Consider the following 13,581-nt stretch of genomic DNA (forward strand, 5'->3'; position numbering starts at 1 on the left):
ATGGTACAGGTGGTTTAATCCATAAAAATGTATATTAAATGTGAAATATCATCCATAAACACTGTGTTCTCCATCCTGTTATCTGGCGGCTCTAAATAAATTGTAAGTGGTATGTCTTTGTGTTTTCTGGTCCAGTTCAGCTCTGGAAGGCTCTAGGGCCACCAAACTTGCGCTCCTGTCCACGTCTCAAAGCCCTTTATCAGAATCCAGAGTATCGAGAAGATTTGAGAAACTTTATTTTCCGACCCCCACAAAAAAAGGCATACATACCCCTTTGGGTTTTTTGGGCGAAATTTTTCGAGTTTCTCAGACCTGGTCGAAACTCTGGATTCTGATAGGGGGCACTGAGGCGTAGACAGGAGCGCAAGTTTAAACTTGTTTGGGGCCTTCTGCTACGAACAGGACCCAAAAACACAAAGGCATCCCATTTCAGATTTATGAAGTGGCCCCAAATTACAGGCCATCAGACACTGCCTTTTCTATGCAAATGAAGAACTCAAATGACACGAAATTTAGATGAATGTGTTTGGTTGAGTGTGTCTAGAACAGCAGAGGTGTTTTAATCCACACAAATGTATATTAAATGTGAAATATCATCCATAAACACTGTGTCCTGCATCCTGTTATCTGGCCGCTCTAAATAAATTGGAAGTGGTGTGTCTTTTTGTTTTCTGGTCCAGTTCAGCTCTGGAAGGCTCTAGGGCCACAAAACTTGCGCTTCTGACCACGTCTCAACTCCCTCTATCAGAATCCAGAGTTTCGAGAAGATTGGAGAAACTTTATTTTCTGACCTCCCCAAAAAAAGACAATCTTTGTCATTTGTTCACATGTTCTTAATCATTTTGTACACCACACACATCACCTCACGCTCTCACCCATTCACCTGCACCACATGTTCTTGACGCGTTACGCACTTTTGTTTTGCTGCTCTTTGTGCTTTCAAATGACTTGAGAATTAGTGGAACACATCTGACTGAGTGCTCCAAGCATGGTACAGGTGGTTTAATCCATAAAAATGTATATTAAATGTGAAATACTATTGGATACATCTAGCTGATGCTATCTAACTCAATTACTGACTGTAGTACATGGCAGTAGCTTTCAGCCAGGAGAAGATGTCGTCAGGTGGCGTCCAACTTTCACGGGATGTTTCGACCCTGAACCACAACACCCTCCAGTTGGCGGGTCGGCAGTGGTGGCCAGTCACTGCCCACTTCCTCCTGGCCCCCAGCTCAACTCCTCCCTCCTACTCCAGAGCCAGCAAGACGCTCTTTCTGCTGCCTCACCCAACCTACGAACAGCTACCTTCCTTTCCCTACCTGCCAAACCCAGAGCTGTGAGTGTTTTCCACACAGACTGTGCCGGGAAACCCCTACACCCGACCTCAACCGGGAATAGCCAGGTCTGCCACCCTTTGGCCCTACACTGCTCAACGAGGTCCTGATACTTGGTGGCTTTCCGCTCGTAGGGCTCCTCGCACCCGTCTTCCCATGGAACCGTCAGTTCAATCAAGATTAGCTTCCTTGCCTCCTCCGACCATAAGACCATGTCTGGCCTCAGCTGTGTTTGCACAACCTGGGGGAAGACTAGTTTCCTTCCCAGGTCAATCAATCAATCAATCAACTTTATTTATATAGCGCTTTTACAATCACGATTGTGTCAAAGCAGCTTCACAGTGTCAAACAGGGTAATATTGCGACAAAATTAGATTTGGCTGTACAGCCGTACTGGAGAAAACAGTGATGTTATCAGCTTATTTTAATTTATCATATAGCGACAATGTTGGCAGATCAGTATTATAGTTTATAGAATTAAATAAGACCTAATTCATATATTTTATTTGTATAATAAGTTGAATAACTTTAATCATATTTTTAGTGTCCCCAACTGAGCAAGCCAAGCCAAAGGCGACAGTGGCAAGGAACCAAAACTCCATCGGGGCATGATGGAGAAAAATAAACCTTGGGAGAAACCAGACTCAGTCGGGGTGCCAGTTCTCCTCTGGCCTATTAACACACCGTGTAAGATTATTATTCTGGCAACCTTACAGGTCGGAAATCATATTAGATCGGATTATTCAAAATTTTCAGGGTATCACGGAAGAGACATATGAATACATGAAAGATTGGAATTATTGCGCCGAAGACGGGTTTTGAGCATGTCGTGCCAGTGAGGCAAATTCGGAGGAGACACCATTTGACACGGCTCAGCAGACACTCCAGGATGCGTTGGTCATGTCCAGGCAGGTCCACCATCCGATCCGGACAGGGCCCAGATCCGGGATAAACCTCGGGATAAACAGAGAGACTAACATTAGCGTAGATGTCACTCTTTTTATGATGTAACGAGTACATCAGGTGTTTTGGGAAGTGTTCCCGGTTCCGGCTGACCTAGTTAATGCAGCCTAACAATCAGTCAATTGAATTGAATAATGAAAGTTAAAAGGTCCACCCTCATCTCCCAGGATTGTGCTGCTTGTAAGAGGCTCTTCTTAATCTTCTTGGGGGCTGGTGGTTTCTCCCCCTCTCTGGTGAACTGAATGGCTGTTACCAGCCTTATAATGGTCTGGCGCTTTTTCTGCCTCTCCCGCTCCAAGATGTCAGCCAGTGCACTGAGGACGTTGTCATGTCGCCACCTGTATCTTCCTTGGCTAAGAGCTGTTTTGCATCCTGCCAGTATATGCGCCATTGTTCCCCTCCCTCCGCATAGCCTACACAAAGGGTCCTCCCTCATTCCCCATCTGTGGAGGTTTGTTGGTGATGGAAGGGTGTCATACACTGAACGGAGCAGGAAGGAGATACGAAAAGGCTCCAGTCTCCAGATCTCAGACCACGTGATCTTCCGCTTCGGCAGGTCCCACTTTGTCCAGGCACCTTGCACACCGAGTTCGACAGCCCTAGACTTGCGCCTTTCCTCCTCCAGGTGTTGGACCTCAGCTTGAATCATGACCCTCCTCTGCTTTGGGTCTGCTTTTCCCCATTGCTGGAAGGGAGTGGATCCGAGTCCTTGCCTCCCTACACATGGGTTCCCGATGATGTCCTTCAGCTTTAATGTGCTTTCAGCTTGTGCCACTGATGTGCCAGCCGCCCATTTGCGTCCTGATCTCGTCGTGACGCCTGCTCTTCTGACTTTTTCATCAGTGGAGTCTTGGTACATCATCACAACCCGGCACTTTGCCACCTTGAACTCTTCCACCACTGATGAAAGGGGTAGTTGTATCTGACCAGACCTGGTGTAAAGCCCTACTGACGTGAAGCTTGGTGGAATTCCGAGCCACTTGCGAAGGTGTTTGTTCACTCGTCTCTCGACTCCTTCCACTGTTGTCATAGGTATTTCATAGATTGTAAGTAGCCACATGAGTTGTGGTAGCAGGCCGTGCTGGAAGAGCCAGGCCTTAAACTTTCCTGGCAGCCCTGACCCCTCGATCTTACTCAGCCATGCATCTGCCTGTTTCTCTGCCCTAGAAACGTTGCATCTGTCGGTCAGGGATGCGTCATACCATTTCCCTAGGCACTTAATTGGGTTTTCCTCAATTGATGGTATCGTTTTCCCCTGTACTCGCAAGTAGAACTTGCTGGTCACTTCCCCCCTTCTGATCACCATACTTCTTGATTTCCTTGGCTTGAACTTCATTCGAGCCCACATTGCCACATCATCAAGAGCCTTCAGGATCCATCTTGCCTGCACATGGGTTGAAGTTGTTATTGTAAGGTCATCCATAAAACCTCTTATTGGAGGTTGGCGGGTGCCAGACTCCATTAATGGCCCCCTGGATTCCTTTCCTGCAGCTGTTATGAGCAGGTTCATTCCCATGACAAACAGGATGGGGGAGATTGTGCAGCCTGTCACGATTCCTTTTTCAAGGTCCTGCCACTGGGTTGTGAAGTGGGCAGTTTTGAACCGTAATTGGAATCCTCCAAAGTAGCTGGTAATTATACCCCTAGTGTGGTGGGGGATATGGTAGTGTTCCATAGCCGTGTTGATGAGGCCATGTGGGATTGAACCGTATGCGTTAGCCAAGTCGAGCCAGACAATTGTTAGGTTTCCTTTGCTCATCTTGGCCTCCCGGATCAGCTGGTTGAGGATACCCGTATGTTCCAAGTACCCGGAGAAACCTGGAATGCCGCCTTTCTGGACTGATGTGTCGACATATTTGTTCTTCACCATGTAGGTAGTCATCCTTTTTGCCAGGACAGAAAAGAATACCTTGCATTCGACACTAAGGAGAGAAATGGTTCGGAACTGGTTGATGTCGGAGGAGTCCATTTCCTTGGGTACAAAGCACCCCTTTGCTCTTTTCCAGGATGCTGGAATGATACCTTTTGTCCATATCCTTCGCAACAGTTTCCATAACCTGCGGAGGAGCACCGGGCATCTCTTGAATACTTTATAAGGTATACCGCTTGGTCCTGGGGCAGATGCTGAACGGGCTTTCTGTACAATGTCCTGGACTTCTCTCCATGTTGGTTCACTTGTATCAAGCTCTTCCTCAGGAGTTTCTGCAGTTCTGCTGATCTTTGGGTATGCGCCACAGGATTGGTCCCTGAGGGCGTCACTGTGGCTCTCCTTAAGGAACTCCTCGACAACTTCCTTAGGGCTGGAAATATCATCCATAACCTCTGTGTTCTCCATCCTGTTATGTGGCAGCTCTAAATAAATTGGAAGTGGTATGTCTTTGTGTTTTCTGGTCCAGTTCAGCTCTGGAAGGATCTAGGGCCACCAAACTTGCGCTCCTGTCCACGTCTCAAAGCCCTATATCAGAATCCAGAGTTTTGAGAAGATTGGAGAAAATTTATTTTCCGACCCCCCCAAAAAAGGCATACATACCCCTTTGGGTTTTTCGGGCAATTTTTTTGAGTTTCTCCGACCTGGTCGAAACTCTGGATTCTGATAGGGGGCGCTGAGGCGTAGACAGGTGTGCAACTTTAAACTTGTTTGGGGCCTTCTGCTACGAACAGGACCCAAAAACACAAAGGCATCCCATTTCCGATTTATGTAGTGGCCCCAAATTACAGGCTGTCGGACACTGCCTTCCCTATGCAAATGAAGAACTCAAATGACTTGAAAGTTAGAGCAGAGGTGTTTTAATCCACACAAATGTATATTAAATGTGAAATATCATCCATAAACTCTGTCATCCATTTGAAACCTCGTTGGATGCAATGTCCCATCCGGCGATTGGTCAGCATTTTCCTTGATCTGCTTTCTCATCCATTGGAAATGAAGTTGGACCCCAAAGTCTATAAAAGACTCCTGCCCCGACAATCTTTGTCATTTGTTGACATGTTCTTAGCCATTTTGTACACCACACACATCACCTCACACTCTCACCCATTCACCTGCACCACACGGTTCTTGACGCGTTCCGCACTTTTGTTTTGCTGCTCTTTGTGCTTTCAAATGACTTGAGAATTAGAGGAACACATCTGACTGAGTGCTCCAAGCATGGCACAGGTGGTTTAATCCATAAAAATGTATATTAAATGTGAAATATCATCCATAAACACTGTGTTCTCCATCCTGTTATCTGGCGGCTCTAAATAAATTGGAAGTGGTATGTCCTCCTGTTTTCTGGTCCAGTTCAGCTCTGGAAGGCTCTAGGGGCACCAAACTTGTGCTCCTGTCCATGTCTCAAAGCCCTCTATCAGAATTCCAGAGTTTCGAGAAGATTGGAGAAACTTTATTTTCCGACCCTTAAAAAAAGGCATACATACCCCCCTCTGGTTTTTTTTGGCAATTTTTTTTTTAGTTTCTCAGATCTTCTCGAAACTCGAGATTCTGATAGGGGGCGCTGAGGTGTAGACAGGAGCGCAAGTTTAAAGTCGTTTGGGGGCTTCTGCTACGAACAGGAGCCGAAAACACAAAGGTATCCCATTTCCCATTTATGTAGTGGCCCCAAATTACGGGCTGTCGGACACTGCCTTTTCTATGCAAATTAAGCACTCAAATGACTTGAAAGTTAGATGAATGTGTTTGGTTGAGGGTGTCTAGAACAGCAGAGGTGTTTTAATCCACACAAATGTATATTAAATGTGAAATATCATCCATAAATACTGTGTTCTCCATCCTGTTATCTGGCGGCTCTAAATAAATTGGAAGTGGTATGTCTTTGTGTTTTCTGGTCCAGTTCAGCTCTGGAAGGCTCTAGGGCCACAAAACTTGCGCTCCTGTCCACGTCTCAACGCCCTCTATCAGAATCCAGAGTTTCGAAAAGATTGGAGAAACTTTATTTTCCGACCGCCCCAAAAAAAGGCATACATACCCCTTTGGGTTTTTCAGGTGAAAATTTTCGAGTTTCTCCAATCTTATCAAACCTCTGGATTCTGATAGATGCTGTTGAGATGTGGACAGGAGCGCAAGTTTGGTGGCCCTAGAGCCTTCCAGAGCTGAACTGGACCAGAAAACACAAAGACATAGACAAGCTCGGAGTAATATAAGGAAGACAGAGGACTAGGCCTGGACTTTACCTTGTGTTTTGTTTGTTATTATGTGTGTGTGTGTGTGTGTTAGCTGTCCATGAGGACGCGTTACTTTCGTTTTGTATATTTTTAAATAAAGACTTGTTGAATGTTTGCCAGTTCCTGCATCCTTCTTCCCTGAACAAAGAACTAAGTAACAATGGTAAAGATTTTAGTAGAAATGTACTTATAGATGGACATTTTTTGTAGAAATGTAGGCCTAATTATACGATGGTAAAGGTTTTGTTCGCCTACTTCTAAGAACATTAAATGGGAAACTGCTAGAAAATAAACACAAAATCATTTAAGTCCATGTCAGATAAAGTAGTATTCCCCTTCGATCTCACATAGATAAATCCATTCTGTGTTTTATGGCGAAATCCCAAACAGAGAGCAGGTGAGCGGACAGACTCCGAGTTTGGGGTGAATCGCAAGGATAATGGATTTAGCTCTGAATCTCTGGAATGTCCGCTTTTTAACCACATCCAGTGCATCAGCCCAGTGGGCAGTGCTTACGACACACACACACACACACACACACACACACACACACACACACACACACACACACACACACACACACACACACACACACACACACACACACACACACACACACACACACAGGAGAGAAATCAGAGAGAAATCAGAGAGAGCAAGTTTGGGTCTTCATGTGGAACATACTTCGTTCTGATCATAGGAAGGGAATGAGCTCTGTCCCATGGGATCTGAAAGCATCTTCTTCACAGTTCCTGACCGTCCCACATCGCATCTCCATTTATGGGCAGTCAGAAAACCGAAATGAGTTCATTCAGGAGTATATTCTGTGAGCACATCTGTGTGTCTGACGTCACCAACACTGTTTACACAGCTCGATACTTTATGAACCAGTTTCACATTCTCTCCGATGCCAACACTTTCATCATAAGGGCCTCAGAAAGCCATTTAGCAAAAATAAATCAATAAACCTCCAGACTGTACATAAAGAGAGTGTCCGTCAGAGGTCAAAGGTCACTCTGATTCACTCTCGGTCCGCATCGCAGCTGCTCACTGTTGCTCAACATTTAAACTCATAAACCATAATGTGATCATTAGATGAGGAGCGAAAGTGCTCGTCTTTCCCATGACATCTTACACGTGATTATAAAAACCCTTGTTCTCATTATTTGGCCTGTCTATAAACATTCTCCATTCGACAGCCTGATCAAATGATCAACATTATACTGTACATCATATTTATTGGTGGATTGTATGAATAATCACAAAAAGAATTTTATGTTTTTGAATGAAATTGATACTTTAAAACAATAGGTGCGTTTACATGGAGCACTGCAATCGGTTTAAAAGTCCAATCCGAATGAAAATGCTCCATATAAACTCCTCAATCGGAATAAAAATGCCCAATCCGAATGAAATTGTAATCGGTTTGAGAGGGGTGGGATAAACCTTTTCATGAACCAATCAAACAAAAAATGTAGCTATGTAAACGACCCGACTACTTCCCTAACGAAACAAAAATATATTGCAGTATATTGGAAAATATCATGTAATACTATGTAAACGACCCGATTACTTCAGTGTGCGTCCTTATGACGTGATACACACCAGGCTATAATGTTGAGAGGAAAGTTAATATTTCTGAAGGGTAAACTTTTTTATTTCGTTAGACGTTATGAAGATAATGTTGGCATAATGACACAGACATAGGCTGGCTACACAAACTCATCTTAACAGCGTTCGTCCCAGGCACTTTTTACTTCGACTCCGCCTGACAGAATAATTGATTTACTCTGAGATGATTACACTTTACAATAAATAAATAGCTTTTATAACAGTAATATATCAGAATACATGTTGATTGTGTTGATGCAGAGCAGCATCATCTGAAGTCTTTTAGCTCGTTTATTGTTCCAAACATAATGAAATCCCTTCCTGGCAGGTTTATGAACTCATTAATAAACAGATTCGGGACATGTTTCCTGTGTTGTTCACAAGCATCATTATTCATATCTCATCCTCATCCTAACCATCTGATGATGTTACTGCACAAACATGTTCTCTCACATGAGAATGCTTTATGTTCACCGGAGTAAGTCTGAGATCAGAGGAACGGAGAAATGTCTTAAAGGTGCAGTGTGTAGCATTTATGAGGATCTATTGACAGAAATGCAATATGATACACATAACTCTGTTTTCAGTGGTGTAAAAAGACCTTATATAATGTTATGTGTTTATGATTATAGAATGAGCCACACATCTACACACACCGCAGGTCACTTACAGTGAAGCCGCCATTTTGTGTCGCCTTGTTTCTACAGTGGCCCTAAAAGGACAAACTTCTCTACAGCGCGGTTGCTACTCTCTGCTTTGAGAACAGCATTTATTAGAAATAGTTAATTGATGAATAAAAGTGTTAAAGGTGCAGTATGTAAGCTACTCTCTCTCTCATGTTTGTCTTGTGTGGGCTACTGGAGTTTCTCAATGGGCTCCGAAAGGAAGGGGCGAGTGGGTGCAATTCACAACCTCACCACTAGATGCCGCTAAAACTTACACACTGCATCTTTAGCCGCTGTAGTGAGATGGGCTGTGTCGATGTGTTTAGGGCCTTTATGGGTCTTGTGAGTGGGAATGGACTGAATGCCAATGGAGGCCTATCTGAAGCCTTTCTCAGCTTTACACTAAAATATCTTCATCTGTGTTCTGAAGATGAACGAAGGTCTGACGGGTGTCCAACCACATGAGGGAGAGGAGTTAATGAGAGAATTATCATTTTTGGGTGAACTAACCCTTAAAGTTTTTATTTTATTTTTATAGAACCTTCTCTGTTAAGAGTGAATATCTCCTGATGTGTTTATGAATTCAGGTTAAAATGTTTTTACTTTTTTTTGAGTCTAAGTGTCTGGCGAGCACACAAGTTCAGCATCAGTAACGCTCAGGAATCACGACCCGCAAATATGGGTCAGACCTCAGAGGAAAGAAGAGCAAAGGAGCTTCATTCGTTACTAAATCATTTCAGCCTTTGAGTCTCAAACATTGTTTTATATTTATTTCGTTGGGATAATTAATGCCAATGAACAGTGGTGTTTGAGCTAAATCAAACGTCTCTGTGTTTTATGTCCCACGTGTATTTTTATGTACCTAGAGTGGAATTTTCTGGACATGAACAGTGGAATAAATCAGAGATGACTCAAGCACGTTAAAAATAAAGGAGCGGGATCATTGGAAACACATGAAGCTGGTCCAGCGGCTCAGACTGAGTTTACTGGAACACGCTGAAATCTCAGGAATGCTCCCAGTCTCCCCGACGGGAACACCGGCTCTCCTGCACATCTGCCACACACACACATATCACACACACACCTCCGGCTCACATCAGGCTGAGTTCCGGTAACCAGAGCTGTACATCACACACTCAGCAGAAGGAATGTGTTTGAGACGTCACTCTACGTAATGGGTCTGGCCAGACATGATCAATAACACAACAAGGAAGAGAGAGAGAGAGAGAGAGAGAGAGAGAGAGAGAGAGAGAGAGAGAGAGAGAGAGAGAGAGAGAGAGAGAGAGAGAGAGAGAGAGAGAGAGAGAGAGAGAGAGAGAGAGAGAGAGAGAGAGAGAGAGAGAGAGAGAGAGAGAGAGAGAGAGAGAGAGAGAGAGAGAGAGAGAGCACTTATCTATCAAAACTAGCTCAAACTGCTCCAGAAGTTAATGCTGGTTCTGATAGAAAGCTGTCAGAATACACAGAGCAGCTCAGTTTGAGGCGTATGGACCAGTCAGGGTGACCTCTGACCCCTGACCCCGCCGAAAGCACCAACAGTGGCACGTGAGCATCAGAACTGGACCACGGAGCAATGGAAGAAGGTGGCCTGGTCTGAGGAATCACGTGTTCTTCTACATCACGTGAATGGCCGGGTGTGTGTGTGTGTGTGTGTGTGTGTGTGGCTTACCTGAGGAACACATGGCCCCAGGATGCACTATGGGAAGAAGGCGAGCCGGCGGAGGCAGTGTGATGCTTTGGCCAATGTTCTGCTGGGAAACCTTGGGTCCTCCATCCATGTGGATGTTACTTTGACACGCTCCACCTACCTAAGCATTGCTGAGACCATGTTCAGCCTTTGATGGAAACGGTATTCTGGTGGCTGTGGCTCTTCCAGCAGGATAATGCTCCTGACACAAAGCACAAATGCTTCAGGAATGGTTTGAGGAGCACAACAACCAGTTTGAGGCGTCGACTCGGCCTCCAGATTCCCCAGATCTCAATCCAATCGAGCATCTGTGGGATGAGCTGAACAAACAAGTCCGATCCATGGAGCAACTTACAGGACTTAAAGGATCTGCTGCTGACATCTTGGTGCCAGATACCGCAGCACACCCTTCAGGGGTCGAGACGGGGGACAGACACTATATAAGGTCATAATGTTGTGCCAGATCGGCATATATTCTAAAATTCCATTTTCTTAGCCTTATGTAAAATGATATGTACTGTAAAAAGGGCTATACAAATAAACTTCAATTGAAAATGTTAATATTTATACTATTTGTAGATAATTATAGTGAATATTTCACCTATACCTGTCTTCCTACAGTCTCTTTATTCCTGAACAAACCCCGTGCTGAGCTTCTCACTGTAACCTCCATTTACTCAACAGAAGAATTTATGAGTCTCTCCTGGGACGATCATATTTCAACCTCAAGCTGAAAGAGAGAGACTACTGTATATACTGACATCTGTGTGTGTGTGTGTGTGTGAGAGTCTGTGTGTGTGTGTGTTTGAGAGTGAGTGAGTGAGTGAGTGAGTGAGTCTGTGTGTGTGTGTGTGTGTGTTTGAGAGTGAGTGATTGAGTGAGTGAGTGATTGAATGTGTGAGTGTGTGTGTGTGTGTGTGTGTGTGTGTGTGTGTGTGAGTGAGTGTGTTTTAGAAAGAGAGTGTGTGCGAACAAGAGACTACTGTATATACTGACAATATTGTGTGGTTGTATGTGTTTGAGAGTGAGTGAGTGTGTGAGTCTGTGTGTGTGTGTGTGTGTGTGTGTGTGTGTGTGTGTGAGTGAGTGTGCTTTAGAAAGAGAGTGTGTGTGTGTGTGTGTGTGTGTGTGTGTGTGAGTGTGAGAGAGTAAAGCCCCTTTCACACTGCGATTCCGGCAAATACACGGATAATGTGACCCGGCATTTGTTCCCGGGCCGCTAGATTTGGTCCATTCACACTGCCAGCGAAATACCGTAATATGTGCGCTTTTCACACACAACCCGTAACGGTCCCGGGTCGAGTTGGCACGTGACATCCTGATGTGACGTATAATGTATGAGTCGAAAAAGATTGGCGCCAAAGAATAAGGAAAGGCAAAACAGAAGTGTTCTCAGTGCTTTGTAAACATGGCTGTTGACCAGCAACTAGCGGCATTGTTGTTTATGCTAAATGCCCAAATTACTTTATGTTTTTCTATATTGACTTCTTTCCGAAGAGTTAATGAGATAACGCGTACGCTGGAAGAAAAGCTTGCTGAGAGTAGGAAACAAAGTGAAGCAGCGAGACTTAGAGCACAGAGGCGCCATCGGATGCTAAAAGCTACCGCTCTGTGTACACGGCTCATGCAACTGGGTGTTTCTGATAGAAGAACGTGGATGCTATGAAGACCTTAAGGTGCTGTGTTTTGGCTGTGTTAATGTCCTCGAAAACTTCACCGCCGATCAGTGGCGTCAGCACTTTCGCATGTCACGCACCACGTTCGAGTTTGTTCTGCAACTTGTTGAGCAAAGTCTGAGACGAAAGTCTACAAACTGGAGAAGCCACTTGAACCACGCCGTAGATTGGCTATTGTTTTGTGGTGGTATGCTACCCCTGGCGAATACCGCACAATCGGTTGTCTTTTTGGTGTGGGGCTGTCGACTGTTTGTACTCTGGTTCATGAAGTGACCGCGACATTGAAGAGAAAACTTTTCAAACGTTTCATCACCTTGCCCAGAGGAGAAGCTCTTCAGAACACTATAAATGGATTCGCTCAACGTGGGTATCCATTATGTGCTGGTGCAATAGACGGTAGTCACATCCCTATTATTGCTCCCCGGGAAGATGCTGCAGCTTACTACAATCGTAAAGGATGGCATTCAGGCTATGAAAACGCTCTTCTAACTTGTTTACACCAAAATAAAACATGTCAACAATTCTCAATAAAAAATACTTTATTTTGGATAGAATATAAAGTGTGTTGTGCCTGTTTACATAAAATGTAACAATTTCAAGTATACAGAAAACAATTTTTGTTGTGATCCAGTACTTGGTGAAACTTTTTTTTCAAAGCCTTCAGCTTACTTATAATTTGCGCTTTCTCTCTCGGGAAACCACGCTGATGCATTTTTATTTTTATTTGCTCATAAACGACCGCATCACGTACCGCTCCACTGAGCTGGCTAACGATCTCATCTTCAGCGCGGAGAGTAAGGAGCTCCGTGGTCTCGACTTGTGTCCAGTTTGCGCACATTTCTGCGTGTTTAATTGTAGTTTAATTTGTGTGCGAAAACTCTGCGTTTAAAACACCGACTAGCTCTTCTGGCACTGCAGGGTTGTATTATTGAAAAAAAAACAAGCTCTAGGAGTCGCACGGTAACTACGTCATCACTACGTCACATCCGCTGCGGCATTAGTTTCGGCTTTTGTTCACACAGCGCTCGTCCCGGGTCGGATTCGGTAATCAATCCCGGGACGTGGTTGCTTTCACACAGAAGGCGACCCGGCACTGTTCCGGGAATATTCCGGGTCCGATGTGCAGTGTGAAAGGGGCTTAAGTGAGTAAGTCTCTGTGTGTGTGTGTGTGAGTGTGTGTGTGTGTGGGTGGGTGGGTGCGTGTGTGTGTGTAAGTGCGTGTGTGACATGTTTTTCTATCCCAGTGGGGACTTTAACCTGAATGCACAGAGATTAATGGGGACTCGTGTCACTGTATCTAGTAAATCATCTTGATTTAAGATTTGTTATATATTTGGACTGAAACAAGACAAAAATACTTAGAAAGGGCTGTTTTTGCAGTATGTTTCTGTTGATTTCCAGCACAAATCTCAACATTCTTATATCAAGATTTACTGGAGAAGAGAAATGACTGAAGATATTAAGCCTTAAAACAGAAATATCTGCCG

The 13,581-nt window shown here is 44.4% G+C and overlaps 1 pseudogene; it reads right to left on the reverse strand.

Annotated features, from left to right (window-relative positions):
* Nucleotides 1–1,203: 1,203 nt before the first annotated feature.
* LOC137090812 (uncharacterized) lies at nt 1,204–4,632 on the reverse strand (annotated as a pseudogene).
* Nucleotides 4,633–13,581: the final 8,949 nt, after the last annotated feature.

Source organism: Pseudorasbora parva, chromosome 10 (assembly GCF_024679245.1).
Source record: "Pseudorasbora parva isolate DD20220531a chromosome 10, ASM2467924v1, whole genome shotgun sequence".
Classification (NCBI taxonomy): domain Eukaryota; kingdom Metazoa; phylum Chordata; class Actinopteri; order Cypriniformes; family Gobionidae; genus Pseudorasbora; species Pseudorasbora parva.